This window comes from Rattus norvegicus, chromosome 4 (assembly GCF_036323735.1).
Source record: "Rattus norvegicus strain BN/NHsdMcwi chromosome 4, GRCr8, whole genome shotgun sequence".
Lineage (NCBI taxonomy): Eukaryota > Metazoa > Chordata > Mammalia > Rodentia > Muridae > Rattus > Rattus norvegicus.
The window spans coordinates 14,206,330-14,221,928 of NC_086022.1; the positions used below are offsets into that span (position 1 = coordinate 14,206,330).

At 47.1% G+C, this 15,599-nt stretch overlaps 1 pseudogene; it reads left to right on the forward strand.

Annotated features, from left to right (window-relative positions):
- The first annotated feature begins 11,368 nt into the window (after positions 1 to 11,368).
- Arf1-ps3 (ADP-ribosylation factor 1, pseudogene 3) lies at positions 11,369 to 14,862 on the forward strand (annotated as a pseudogene).
- The last annotated feature ends 737 nt before the right edge of the window (positions 14,863 to 15,599 follow it).

Sequence of the window (15,599 nt, forward strand, 5' to 3'; positions counted from 1 at the left end):
TCTTAGGCATTGTTTCAGGGATGTGAAGGGTTATGATAACAGAAAAATATCTACTGGAATATTCGTTGCAGTTTGAGTCATGGAAGCCTGTAGGATTGTCATACAGGTCAAGGCAGGTAAAGATAGAATGAGGCCTGTCATTGGATGAGAAGGAAGGATGGGCAGAGGGAAGAGGAGGAGACTGGGACGGAAGGAGACTGGAAGAGACTACAAGAGAAGCCTCGGAGAGAACATGGAGGCTGACGTTAAGATTCCACTCTGGGGCTGGAGAAATGGCTCAGTGGTTAAGAGCACTGACTGCTCTTCCAGAGGTCCTGAGTTCAATTCCCAGCAACCACATGGTGGCTCACAACCATCTGTAATGAGATCTGATGCCCTCTTCTAGTGTGTCTGACAGCTACAGTGTACTTATATAATTAATTAATAAAAAAAGTCTTGCAATTATATCAATTGGATCAGAGGTTATTGTGTTGTGTGTTCTTTCATGTGGCGAATTAAGTTTAAGAGAATGTGTGGCGGCTGGGACACTAGGCCTCCATGGAGTTGGGATGTGTGTTTCTGGTAAGATATCTACCAGGTATCTTGTGGCACTGTGGTACTGGATCTAGAGGGGGTAAAAGAAAGCCATTTAATATAATTATACAACAACAGAAGCCCAAACTGGAAACAACTCAAATGTCTCTCAGAAGGTAAATAGTTAAACAGCATGGGCCACACGCATATAACGGACTAATGACGACATATTCAGCGCCAAAAATGACTGTGTCACGGGCAAATATCTTGAGTATGTTTCTGGGGAATTATGCCGGTATTAGCATGATGTGATTCTATGTACATAACATTTAGAGATACCTAATTTATGAATGGGTTGGTAGTTTCCAGTGGTTGGAACGGGAAGAAAAGTACACTTTCAAGTCCTTGAGGCAGTAAAGCCATTCTCCATCTTAACTGAAGTAGTCGTGACATGATGCTACAGGGCTGTGAGACAGCTCGGGGCGGGGGGAAGGGGGATGCTTGCTGCACAATCAGAGTGCTCTGTGTGACACACATTTGTAACCCCAGCACTGGGGTACAGAGTCAGGTGGATCCCAGGGGCTGTAGCCAGAATGGTGAGCTCCAGGTCGTGTAAGAGACTGTGTGTCTCAAAACACAAGGCTTAGAGCAATAGAGGAACGATACCTAGGCCTCTGACCAGCACATGCACATAAACACACATGTGCACACACAACACACACACATATGCATGCACATGTAGACCTACATACACACACACACACACACACACACACACACACACACACACACACACACACCAACCTGGAGAGAAAAAACTCCTTGTATCACTAAATGCATTCAAACAAGTGCATAGAAAACTAGTGAAAGAGACATGAAACTATCAGTGTATTCTATCACTGTCAATTTCTTGACTATGATACTTTATGATAGTTATATGTGATGTTACCATCAGGGCAGCCTAGATTTTTAAAAGACATAAAATTAGTTACAACTGTAATTATAGCCACACAAAAGTTTAACTACTTAAAAGAAAAAGGAGGTTACATTTCTCCCAAATCACTTTTTCTGGAAAGGAAAGGGGGAAGAGAATATTGCTTTCTCCCTACTGGTCATTGTGTATTATAGTCATGGTTTCCAATGCATGAGTGTGTGTGTGGGGGGGGGGGAATTGGTCACAGAGCTTCTTGGGCAAATTGAAATAGGAAGGAAAATCAAGAGTTGTTCATGTGGCCGTAACTAATAATGTAATAAAGGGAACCGCAAATGAATTGGAGCAAAAAAATCTCTGCATGTCTCATAAAGCCTTCTTAGTCCAGCCACTTCTCGGTGGCCCCTGGTGACAGGGGGACAGTTAGTGTGCTATGAGATGTGTAATGGGACTGTTTGAGCAGCTCCCCGTATCTGGCTGTGGTGCTGGTGGTCTTTGTGCAGTCTGAACTCATTGACGTGTCTATGCCCTTTTGTCTCGCCTCTTAATGGGAGTTGTACTGAGGAGGCAGCACCATGGGAACTGGGGCTATAATTAATCCCTGGCAATGTGTCCCAAGGCCCCCACATGCCTATTGTCTAAACAGCTCTTGAATCCTTGCCTGTGCTCTGAGTGGTTACATTTGAGTGAATGTTTATGTGTTCTCCAGTCTGTAAGTGCTGATTTGTCCTTGAGAGCAGGAAAAAAAACAAAAACAAAAAACTGCGTAACAGTTACACAGACAACATCGCATTCCCTGTTCTCCGTGCTCCTGCCTTGTTTCTGCTATCTAGGAATGAACTGTAATCAAGTGCAGCAGAAGAAAAAAACAAAGAACAGTATCTGAAAACTCCAACCCATCTCGAGCCCCCGAACCCCTCCCCAGGAACCTTAGCTCGGTATCCACAATGCTAACAAAGTCTGATTCTCTGTCTACATCCTCATTTCCCTCTGGTTTAAATGACCGCAAATCAGAAGGCTCTCTCTGTGTCCAGTGCTCCCTCTAGGGTACATAAACTTTGTTGTCCTGGTTGGTATTTCATGACTTTCACTGAATTTTACCCAGATGGGCACTATTGTCTTCGTTGTGGACATTTAGGAATTTCGCTATGGTCGTTTTACAGGGGGATTCTGCTCCACTCTATCCTGTCAAGCTCCCAAATAAAAGACACAGTAACCTGGTATTTAATTATGTGGCACTGTGCTGAGCGAGTTCTGAGCTATTCTAACCTACATCCCAGCAGTAAGCCACGTGCTACTTGCAGTCTGTGTTGCCCGGCTGCCCTGCTCCATGTGTGTCCTCCAGACGAGCTTCTCTTGGCCATGTGCTCATGGTCCATCCTGCCTCATGGCCACCTCCTTCTTTCCTCTCTGTCCTCCTCGTGGTCTCTACCTGAGACTCCTACTCAATTTCAAGTCCCACCTTCCCCTCTCTCCTGCCCAGTCACAGGCTCTAGCCTTTTATTATCTAATCAGAGATTACTGGGGAGAATTCTCTACAGCCTATTGGTCAGTAGAATGCCCATATCCAGATTGCAGCCTGATCTTGGGTTACAGAACTCAGCATTTGAATACACAGAATGCAGGACCCCTCACGAAGACTGTGGGACCCACCTTTTCTTTGCTTCCTGGCTCTACCACATGCTCCTGCCATGATAACGCCACCATTAACACTTAAAACATAGGGACACCCAGTTTTGAACTTCAGTCTCTAAAACTGTGAGTCAAAATAAACTTCTCTTTGTTTCATGAGTAGTTGGTGTCAGGTTTCTTATTGTAGTGTTGCAAAGTTGACTTTGCACACAGTTAAGATTTTTAACTTACTATGAAAATGCTGAAATATCAGAGAATGAAGTTTTCAAGAATACTTCACTTGGTTCCTAAGACGCTACCCCTATGTTGTATTTATAAGATTCTTGCAAATGCAAAGATGGCTCGGCGGTTGAAAGCCCCCACTACTCTTGTTCAGTTTCTAGCACCCATGTTAGGGAGCTCACAAGTGTTCAAACTGCAGCTCCAGGGGACCCAAGGACTTCTGGGCTCCACGGGGACCTGCACTCACAGGGACACAGCACACACAGACACCGATTTTTAAAGATTCTTTTAGAAAAGTGAGACATAGCAAAACAGACTTTTAATCCCAGCACAAGGGAGATAGGCAGGTGGGTCTGTGCAAACTTCAGGCCAGCCAGAGTTATAAAGTGAAGGAGGAGGAGGAAGCAAAGTGAGAGGAAGAAGAGGACAGAGGAAGGGTGAGGAGAAGGAGGGGGGGGAGGGGAAGAAGGAGGATTTCTAGAATCATCTCCTGGAAAGGGCTGTCACTCAACTGGGAGAATGCTTGCCCTGCTTGCCTTGCATGTCTTTTGTCAGGATGAATATGTCTGGTAGTGACTTTTCCTGTCTGATTCATTTCAGTTAGCATAATACCTTCAAGTTTTACTAGTGCTGTTACAAAAGGACTTTTTATTCTGTGTGTTAGCATCTCATTGATTGTGATTTTCATGTTATGGATCCCAACCCCATCATCTCTCATCCCTTCATACACCCTCTACCCTTGCAACCTCCCTCCAAAGACATTTAAAAAAAATGGCCTTGTGGAAATGTCACAGTGTAGCCTTTTGTCTACACATCTTTACTTGCAAATGTTCAATACAATGAGTCACTGGTCTGGTTCCAGGCCCCTGGTTTCTGCTACAGTATCAACACTGGATCCTCACCAGGATGCCTCTTGTTGCCCTGTGTCCGGGAGGTGGATAGGACTGGCCCCTTCACATGCTTGAGCAGCTCATAGATGAGGTAGATGTTGGGGTGGACCAACACGAAGTCCTGGATCTGTGCCAGGGTAGTAGCTGAGTTTGTCAGTCCACCCACTCTTCTGCACCCGCATCACCAGGGGAAGCTCTCCAGCACTGCCCCATCTGCCTCACCCACACTGCCCCGGCTAGCTCACCCAATGCCAAATGCCCTCCTCCTTCTCTCATGCCCTGGGAGACCTGCTCACCTGCACTCACACCAGCAGGGCCAGCTCTATTGTGCTGCCCAGGTAAGGTGCAGGACAGGCCCTCCTGAGTACTGAAGCCTATGAGGGGCAGGGCAGCTCTCCCGATCTCATGATCCCAGGGCCAGCTCTCCCACCTGCTCTAAGTGGCTCAGGGCAATCCAGGAGGGTTGTTTTGGTTTGTTTTATTTTGGGGGGAGGGGAGTGTTAAGACAAGGTTTCACTGTATATCCCTGTCTTGGAATTCACTCTGTAGACCAGGCTGGTCTCAAACTTACAGAGATCCACCTGCCTCTGCCCGGTTCTGGGGTTAAGGCCATGTGTCCCCACTGATGGGCTCGTTCTTGTTATTGTATCACATTTATATAAATCATTTCCATTTCTTCTGTATATTCCATTTCATCTGTATATAAATGAGGTAGTCAGTAAGTGCCTGCTCGCAGTTATATAATTGGGACAAGACAAGAATATGAAGCAATGATCTAAATTCAGCGACGTTTAAACTGCCTCCCTTCCCAGAGGAGGAGCAGCAGCATGGTGGGTGGGAGTTGTCCTGAGGGTCCCTTCTCTAGCAGTCACAGATGGTCATGCAGAAGGTGTGGTTTGGACAGAATCTGAGGTCCTTACCCTGCACTGCTCAATAAGAACATATGTATGTGAGTACACTGTAGCTGTCTTCAGACACACCCGAGGAGGGCATCAGATCCCATTACAGATGGTTGTGAGCCCCCATGTGGTTGCTGGGGATTGAACTCAGGACTTCTGGAAGAGCAGTCAGTGCTCTTAACCCCTAAGCCATCTCTCTAGCCCCGACAGAAGCATCTTTAACCCAGTTACTAATCTAATTGAGAAATATCTTCCCTTTTTCTGTTTTTGATTGTGAAACAGGGTCTTGCTATGTGGATCAGGCTGGCTCAAATCTGACAGACTCGGCAGGCTTCTGTTGACTTCCTTCTGTCCTCTAGGGTTACCGGTGTATGGTGCCACATCCCAAGAGAACGTGCTTCTTTTTTTTTTTTTTTTTTTTTTTTTTTTTTTGAGAACGTGCTTCTTGAGAAACTCTTTTCTAAAACGAGTCAAAATGAATGAATGAATAGGAAGTAAATCCTAGTGACTTAAAAAATTAAAAGTATCAAGAAGCGTCTATACCTAACGACTGGACTCCCCGCTGACTGTTATTCCAGGTTGAGCACAGGCTGCCAGCACCCTCATATAGAGTGTCCTCTCTGAGTCATTCTAAGTCTCGGTACAGAGTTTCCCAAATGCATTTTAGAATACAACAAAAGCTAGCTCGCACAGGCGGTCAGCCCTCACTGATCCCTGAAGGCTTTAACTTTGTAAAGACAAACTGCCTGGACATCACTCTTGTTCTTCTCTGGCTATTGTACTAGCAGCAGGGTCTGGGATTTGGCCTGGAATGTTCGCTAAAAATGCACTGCGTGGCTTAAAGGGCGCTCGGTGGCTCTGCCCGGTGAAGCGGCTGATAGGACCTGAAAAGACAGAGCCCACGAACAAGCCAGGAAAGGCTCTGTGTGAACGGAGTGATTTCTGCTTTCCACGCTCTTTCTAATGTACACAAACAGTTCCCAGTGTGGGCTCCCCTTGCAGGGCTGTTCATTTGTGGACTGTGAATCACCGTTTCCCTGTTTTATATCCAAGGTTGCCTTCCAGTCAATCATATTGAAAACAGTTGTGTGGGGTTTTCCTCGCACCCGAGGTTAGTCTTTAGGGCACGGAGATGGGTTTTTTTTTCAATTTTGAATTCTAAGAAAACCGATTTAAAGGGAGACCTGGTGGCTGCAGACTGCTGCGTTGCTCCTTGGCAGAGCCTGTGCTTTTGAAACTGGTGCTTAGGATTTTCCTTCAGGGAGGAGCACACAGCAAGGTCCACACAGTTCCTGCTTTCCGACATTAGCTACCAAGACAATTAGAAGAAGCAAAAAACGGGCCTGTCACTTTGTTTCAAATCATTCAACTTCTAGGATAAGCAAACCTTTCCCCCCACCCCCGGCATAAAAAGAGGGTTTGAATGATTCATGAAATCCTTTCTGCACATTAAAAATGAAGGGATGGAGGAAATGTTGAACAAAATGACTCATTTTATTTGTGGCACATAAATAGAACTTCCTTTAGGGAAACACACACACACACACACACACACACACACACACACACACAGTGCAAGTGCTTCCTTTCAAGTCAGCACTCACGGCAGGTGTAGTGGTGCATGTGTATAATCCCAGCACTTGAGAAAAAGGCTGGAGGATCACCAGTCTTTGAATCAAGACCAGCCTCATCTACATAGTGAGTTCGAGGCTAGCCGGAGGCACATAGCAAGACCCTGTCTCAAAATTTGCAAACCAACCAGCCAATGAGAAAAAAAATTATGTTGCATTAAATTTAATAACACATCATCAGGCACACAAACGGTGAACACATATTGTGCACACACATGCATGCAGGCAAAACATCAATACACACGAAATAAAATGTGTGATCGTGTCGACAGAACATCCACTTATTATTCTATATGTAACAGCATGTGTCTTAGTACCCACTACTATGCAACATTCCCGTAGGCCAGGTACTTCAAACAATGAGCATTTCTTTTTTCTTTAACTTTTCACTGCTTCCTTGTGAGCTTCATGTCATGCACCCCAGTCCCACTCTTCTCATCCCTTCTTATCTGCCTTCCGCCCTCTCGACCTCCTCCCCCAAAATAAAAAAAATAAAATATAAAACAGGAACTAACAAAAGAAACAGAACAAAGCACAGCGTGCCCCACAGGCTGTCCCTCTGTCCACATATCTTTATCTCTCGCAAATGTTCACTGCAGTAAGTCATTGGTCTGGCTCCAGATCTCTGACTTCTGTGACCCTATCGATACTGGAACTTTACTGTGTCTCCTCCTGGTTACCCTGTGATCGCCCTGGGCCGTGGAGATCCTGCAGCTGGATCGGCAATTCTGGCCTTTTCACATGCCCAACAGTTCACAGATGTTGAAGATTTTGGAGTAGACCAGCTCAGAGCTGTGAATCCGGGCTTGGGTGTCAGGCAAACTGGACAGCCCACCCACCACTCTCCTGTTGGAGATTGCTTCTAATGCTTTGATTCAGTCAGGTGTCTGCATGTCTAGATGCTGAAGGTCCTTGTCCCCAATTGGCTTTTGATCAATCAATAAATATGCCAATGGCTGGGCATGGGGCTGGTCACTCAGAGTTGCATGGGTCAGGACACAGAGAGAATGACAAAGAATCTCCGTGACCCCAGGTAGAAGGATGGGCTGTGGGAGTGGCAGGAAATAAAACCAACTAACCATGTGAGACTTCCGGTGGGTGGCCAGTGGCCACTTCCTCTATTGGGCCTGGGGTAGCAGGGGAAGCTTTAGGAGTGCCCAGCCTTTGAGGTAGCCAAGGCATTTTAAACATAAGCTAATGTGTATGCATCTTTCATTCACACATCCAAAAATAGCTCCTGGGAGGGTACAGTGGGGCGATGATTTTGCCGGGTGCACAGAGTAGTGTAGCCAAAACTCACCGCAACCCTGTCCCTTATCTGCACCACCAGGAAGAGCTCTCCAACACTGTTCCTGCTAGGCCACCAACAAACGGAGTGTTAGCGCTCCTGCTGTCATGCCCTCAGGGCACACACCCCCACGCCTCCAGGCCAACTCTGCTGTGCTGCCCAATCAAAGCGCCAAGCACGAGGTCGCTCTCCCAAGTGCTGAGCCAGCTCTCCAGCTCTCACTCTTACAGTCTCCTATCTCGGCGCCACTCCACCAGGGCCAGCTCTACCCAAGCATGCATGGTACAGGGCCCACTTTCTTCCTCTCATGACTCTGGGAGCCAGGTGACAAGGGGCAAGGGTGGGTAGGGGCATCGCCTCCGTGGCCAGGCCACTCCACTGTAAACAAAGCAGGGTTAGCTTTCTCATATTCACACCTTCCCCTTGGGCGGGCTCACTCACACCGGCCCCCAGGGCCAGCTCTACTGAGCTGCCTGGGTGAGCAGCAAGGGACCACTCTCACGCTCCCCAAGGCTGTCTCTGGAAAGTGGTGGAACCAGCTCTCCAGAGTGCTGCAGCCAGTGAGGACCAGGGCCAGTTCTGTACTGCCCCTGGACCGCCACGTAGTCCCTGGTAGATGCCCAGACCAGGGACATCCCCATGATCTCTAGTGGTAATAGGAGCTATGGACAACACAGACCCCTGTCGCTGCACAGCCACGGACCAAAACATGGCCTTCTGTGGCAGCACGGGTTGGGATTTTACCGTGGCCTCAGGTGGCAGGGCTGGCTACTCATCCTCGTGTCTCCAGTACTCTCTCTTCTTAATGCTCAAACGGTCCACCTTTCTTTCTCTCCCACCTGTCCACCACACACTTGCAGATTGTAGCAGGCCTCATGGTTATCGGGGCTGTGGGTGACCTCTTCCATGCTGGAAGGTGGCGGCTAGTGGGCCTCTACGTGTTTGCAGCCTACCTGTGTTGCCCCGAGCAGGCATGTCCGTGGATTTCATCCCCCTCCCAAATGGCCTTTGCGAAGGCTGGGCTCTGTGTGTCTATGGCCTTCAGGCAGTGGAGGGCAAGTATGTGGGCAGCTTTCTCTGCCCATACTGGGTGGCGTGGTGCTCAGCAGGTCTCTGCCTGTCTTCCTCTTCTTGTGCATTGCTGAATGCAAGCCAGCTTGCCTGCCTGCCTGCCTTCCTTTCTTCCTTCCTTCCTTCCCTTCCCTTCCTTTCTCCCTTTCTTCCCTTTCCCTCTCTGTTTCTCTCTCACTCCCCCTCTCCCTCCTCCCCTTACCTCTCCCCCTCCTCCCCTCTTCCCCCTCCTTCCTCTCTTTCTCTCTCTCTCTCTCTCTCTCTCTCTCTCTCTCGCTCTCGCTCTCGCTCTCGCTCTCGCTCTCGCTCTAGCTCTCTCATTTTTTGAGAGAACTCACTGGCTGGCCTGGAACTCATTCTATAAACCAGGCTGGCATCAGACTCACAGAGATACACTGCCTCTGCCTCCCAAGTGCAAGGCTTTAAGGTCTGTGCCATCACACCTGGCTCCATTTTCTTTATAAAAATATGTTAATTGAAAATTGAAATAGAATTAGATTGCTTTCCCATCTCCCTTTCCTCCCTCCAGGTCCTCCAGTTACCTGCCCTCCCTTGACCCCTCTCATGACTCCTCATTCTCTAGTTCATAGCGTCTTTATCTTTATTATGCTATACATACATGTTAAATATGTACACACGTGTATATGTATGTGTATTCACAAATGCACATATAAGTACAACCTGCTGAGTCTGTTTTTCTTGTTGATGTGTATATGGCTTCAAGGTTGGCCACTCTTCATAGAACCTAGATTACAGGACCAATAAAGTGCCACATCCCTCCCTTAGTGAGGCTAATTTTTCTTCTCCCAGAAGTCACTAGAGAAAGGTCCAAAAACCTTAAAAGTGGAAATTTTTCGATTTCCCAGGAAACAAAGTGCACTCCTCAGAGAAAGCCAGTGCCAATGGGTCTTCAGTCAATGATGACCCTAAACTAGGGAGGATAAGCCCAGAGCTGAGTCAGTCCCTCGGACATCTAGCTAAAGGAGATAGCAAGTCAGAGCTGAGTCAGTTCCTGATACTCTTTGAGGTCTCACCAATAATAATAGAACTAACATGGCAACCAATCCAAGTTGTACTTATGCCAGTGCTTTGCCCCTACCAATCATGTTAGAGGATACCTAACCCTTCTAGAAAATTCCCTTAGCCTTGAATAAAAGGGAGCCTGCGTGCCCCTCTAATGGCCTCCATTTTGATGAATGTTCACCCCCTGCATGCTGGTAATTTCTGCAGAACAAACACTCTTTGCCTTTGATGCTATTTGAGTCTGGGGTCTTCCTTCAATGGTTCTGGGACCCTAACAACTAGTCGTACCTCTTTGTGTAGGGGTGGGACCCCACAAATTTTCCCTCTTTCCATGTTAACATGTCCATCAATATTGCCATTCGATCATAAGAACCAGGGTCCCAGGAAGTCTGCTGGGAAACAATCTCTCCTAGAAATAGCCGCATAAGCATTTCCTACAGGGCTGGAGGCTAAGAAGTCAGCCCGTTAGTCCCAGAGCACCACACAGAGGCCACCGCTCACACATGCAATTGGCAAGGCTGCTTTTATTTCACAAAAGCAAGAAGTCTGTGTACGGAGAGATGGTTCAGCGGTTGAGAGCACCAACTGTTCTTCCAGAGGACCTGAGTTCAAATTGCAGCAACCACATGGTAGCTCACAACCATCTGTAATGAAATCTGATGCCCTATTCTGGTGTGTCTGAAGACAGCTACAGTGTACTTATAATAAATAAATAAATAAATAAATAAATAAATAAATAAATAAATAAATCTTTAAGAAAAAAAGAAAAAGCCTGTATACAGAGCTTGGCCTCTTACAAAGGTGGCCTTTCCTAGGAAACTAGGGGAATATGAGCTCGGTATCTAAGCCTTCACTGGTGGGTGCTGGGGATTTTACACGGGTTGGTTCCTGATTGGCCTGTGTCCATGTGGTCAGTCGACTGACCGCATTCTTGTGTCATGAGTGTTTGAGCACAGGATGAGATACCCAGACCATATAGGGCTGCCCAGCACAGATCCCATCCTTTTTTTTTTTTTTTTTTTTTTTTTGGTTCTTTTTTTCGGAGCTGGGGATCGAACCCAGGGCCTTGCGCTTCCTAGGCAAGCGCTCTACCACTGAGCTAAATCCCCAACCCCCCAGATCCCATCCTGAGATAAGCTATTTCCCCATTCTTGTGGGCATCTCCAGGCTGGTCTTTGGATGGAGAATTTTATGGCCTTGGTCCTGGAATTTATGGTCTGTTCCTGGAGCTGGTGACTTGGGGGAGGAGGGTATGGTAAGGTTCGGGAATGGATGACTTTCCTTTTGAAGTTATGCCTGGACCTAAAATGGAGTTTATGTCGTCCTCTCAAGCCGATCTGGTAAGGGCTCATGTTCTGGACTATAGATAGCTATCTTCTTGTATCCACACAAAAACACAGGGGAAACTAGCTCTCTTCCATCCCTTCTCTTTAAAAGGAAGGGTGTGTTTCACCTTTATTTATGTATTTACTTATTTATTGTGTGTGTGTGTGTGTGCACATGACACAGATCACTGGGGGAGTCAGTTCTCTTTTTCCACCATCTGGGCCCTGGGCATTAAACCCAGGTTGTGAGGCTCAGCCCTGTCCTTTAAGGATATAGAAAAATCCCATCTTGTGACCTCATCTAAATCTCACTACCCCCAAAGATCCCATCTCTGATTGCCGTTGGAGGAGGACCATGTACTTTGGGGTTCTCCCCTCTGGACCCTGGATCAGGCACAGACCACACCCAAACATGAATTTCCAAGCACAAACCAAATGCAAAGAGATCCTTTATTAAGCAAAGAGACAAGGTGACTGCATTTGAATCTGGCAGGAACAGCACTAAATAACTTCGCAAGTATTGATTTTTAAGAGGGGAAAAGGTGAGGTCTGTGTTAGAATGAGCTCGGATGTATTAGTAAGTTCTGATTGGGCATTTGAATTAGTGTGGCCAAGATAATGAATTTTGATTGCTGGTCCTTGATGTTTCGATATTTGGACCTATGAGTCAGTGACCTTGGTGCTGAGCTCCGGGAATGTAATCTAATGGCGTATCAAGGGGGAAAGAGGAAAAGGAAGGACCTGTTGATGCATGCCATGTTTGCCATGGTGTGGTCTACTATAGCCCTTCAATCAGTGGGAACAAGAACTTCAACTCACGAGTTTTAGTGGGGGACACACACATCCAGTGCATAGAGTAATTACAAAACTGATACATTTACAGTTTTCCATTATACTTCTTTCTTTCAGTTCTTACGATATAGTCATCTAATAATGGAGCTAATGAAGGATGAACGTTGTTAATTCTGGAGCACTAAGTCTCAACTGCCCTAAAATCTGAAAGATTTTTTAAGTATCAGCCCGACACCACAAATGAAAAGTTCACATCTGACAACAGATGACAAGTCATAGTCAAAACACAGACAGGCTGACTAAAAAGTCATTGGGATGGTTAGTTTATCTTACCAACTTGACTAGATGGAGAATTAGGGGGATTAGTGAAGCATACGTACAGCCATAAGGGTGTTTCTACAGATCATTAGGTCCTAAATGGCTCTAATCTAATCAATGGATTAAATCTCTTGACTGATTCAAAAGGCGACCGGATTATTGGAGGAGATGGAAGGAGGGGGCGGACCTTGCTGGCGGAAGTAAGTCACTGGGGGTGTGTCCTTGAGAGCATAACTTGCCTAACTAGCCTCTTCCTCTCTTCTCCCTCTGCTTCCTGTCTATCAGGATGCTCCTTTCAAATGTCTTCCTCCCTGTTTGAGTTTTTTCCACCAAGCGGGAATGAGAATTACAAAAACTCCTACTGGTAACATTTGTTTCATCATGGCCAAAAATTCCTGAAAGGAACTGTTCGGCTAGTAGTTTCAGGGGTTTCACTTTTGACAGGGGTGGAATAGGTAGGAAGGGTGGGGCAGAGCACATCAGTCCATCACATGGCCAGGAGGCACTGAGGAAGAGGAGGACCTGGGGGGAGGTGCTGCGGCCAAGAACTCGTTCTAGGGGTCTGTTTGTACTGTTAAACTCCTAAGGCTCTCACAACTTCACAAAAGAGTGCCACCAGCAGGGGACCAGTCAACATAATTAAACACTGAACTCCCCACGCCCCCTAATTGGTCTGTAGGGGGGTGTTCTGTATACGTTCAACTATCTTTACTGAATTATCTTAATACTCTTCAGGAGAATTGTTAGGAGACACTATAATTTTGCAATTTAATATTCCAAAAAGGTAGGCGTGGCTCTTGCCTCATTGAGGGCCATTTTATATTCAAACCACAGAGCAGTACTTAAAGATTTACCAACTCATCATCCGGAAGAAGGATTGAGTCAATGAGTTGCTGGGTTCGAGTGGGGTCTTCACTTCCAGGTTGACGTTAACAGCATCAGCTATGCCTGCTTCTGCCCACTACTAGCCCGCGGACCTAGTCAACAAGAAGGGGACAGCTGTGCTTCCCGGAAGTCCGTGGCATCGCAACACCGATCTGCAACGTAATCTGAAATTCTCCTTCAGTGAACTGTTCAGGGTAAGGGGTAGCCGAACTCCCCAGCTCTGTAATATGCAAACATTCCAGGCTAATTTAAACATTCCACAGAAGCAGTGCCGTGCCTCCAACCCAAAGTACTTTAATTTGTTCTTACAGCCTTTTATCACCATTTTCAGGATTGACAGCTCATAGGTCAATCAGATTTTATGCACCTTAACACTTCCTTCAACTAAAGCTTTCCTGTGGGAGCAGCCGCCGCGGAGGTCTCTGGCCAGTGTCGCTTCCACCTGTCCACAAACACGGAGAATATCTTTGCAAACCTCTTCAAGGGCCTTTTTGGCAGAAAAGAAATGCGCGTTCTCACGGTGGGCCTGGATGCTGCAGGGAAGACAACAGTTCTATACAAACTGAAGCGGGGCGCGAAATTGTGACCACCATCCCCACCACTGGTTTCAACGTGGAGACTGTTGAATACAAGAATATCGGCTTCACCGTGTGGGATGTGGGTGGCCAGGACAAGATTCGGCCGCTGTGGCGCCACCACTTCCAGAACACCCAAGGCTCGGTCTTCGTGGTGGGCAGCAATGACAGACAGCGTGTGAACGAGGCCTGTGAAGAGCTCAGGACGATGCTCACTGAGGATGAGCTCCAAGACGCCGTTCTCTTGGTGTTTGCCAACAAGCAGGACCTTCCCATGAATGTGGCCGAAATCACAGACAAGCTGGGGCTGCACTCTCTACGCCACAGGAACTGGTACATTCAGGCTACCTGTGCCACCAGCGGGGACGGACTCTATGAAGGACTAGACTGGCTGTCCAATCAGCTCCGGAGCCAGAAGCGAACCAGACCCTTCCCCCTCACTTCCTCTTCTCCGCCCTCAGCTTTCCTCTCATGTGGCAAACGTGCGACTCTGTGGTCCTGAGTGCCAGAAGCTGTCTCCATGGGTTGGTCACAGTGTGCATCGTACCGTGCTGTACATGTGCAGACGCAGCCTGCAGCCAGGTTTTTATTTAATGTAAATAGTTTCTGTTTCCACTGAGGCAGTTTCTGGTACTCCTATGCAATGTTATTTAGCTTTTTTTTACTGTAAAAAGAGAACCAACTCACTGTCAGTACTGAGAAGGGATTTGGGTGTAGGGGCACCTGGCCTCCGGGAGCCATTGGGCTGTAGACTGGTGTCGGTATCCATTCGGTGGTTGGTTTTTAACCCAAACTCAGTGCATTTTTAAAAAATAGTTTAAAATACAGGACAAGAACACTTGAACACAGAATGGAAACTATGCCCAGTGTAGGTTTTGCAGTTAATGGCCTGAATGCTTATCAGATCACCTGTTTCCCTGTGGGACAGGAGAGAAGGTGACGAACAAACCACCGTCCGCTGCACGGTCACAGTAGAGCCCCCGTGACTCGCCTGTCTTTGGGTCACCTGCCTTCCATAGCATTGTGCTTGTACTTGTGCTCACGAGATCACCTAGGGGTGGGCTGGGAGCCATTGTGGGGTGCAGGGCCTGGCTTGTACTTGGAGTGTGGCCGGGCCCAATGGCAGCCTGCATACCCAGCTTACTCTTGGGCCCACTTGGATGCACTGGCAGGAGGCCTGGGTCTCACCAGCAGGAGTGCGCGCAAGGTGGGAGGGTCGGTCCATTACAGACCCACATCCTGGAGCACCCCCATCTCCACGTGTAAAGTAGCTTCCTCTCTCAGCCTGCCAGAGTCTGATTTGCCATCAAAAGATGACCTCTACTTTTTTTTTTTTTTTTTTTTTTTTTTTTGTATTTTGATAAACACTGAAGAAGCTGGCGCTGTTAAATTTATCTTGGGGAAATCTCAGAACTGGTTTATTTGGTGTTGTGGAACCTCTTACTGCTTTTAATATACAATTAGTAATTAAAAAAAAAAAAGCTTTCCTGTGATAGTTTTACCCTCCTGATACTTGCACCGATGGGAATGAGCATCTGTTGTAAGACCCTGAAGTGGCCTAACCTCAGAAGTGCAACCCACAAATTGACAAAGGGACTCCCGCA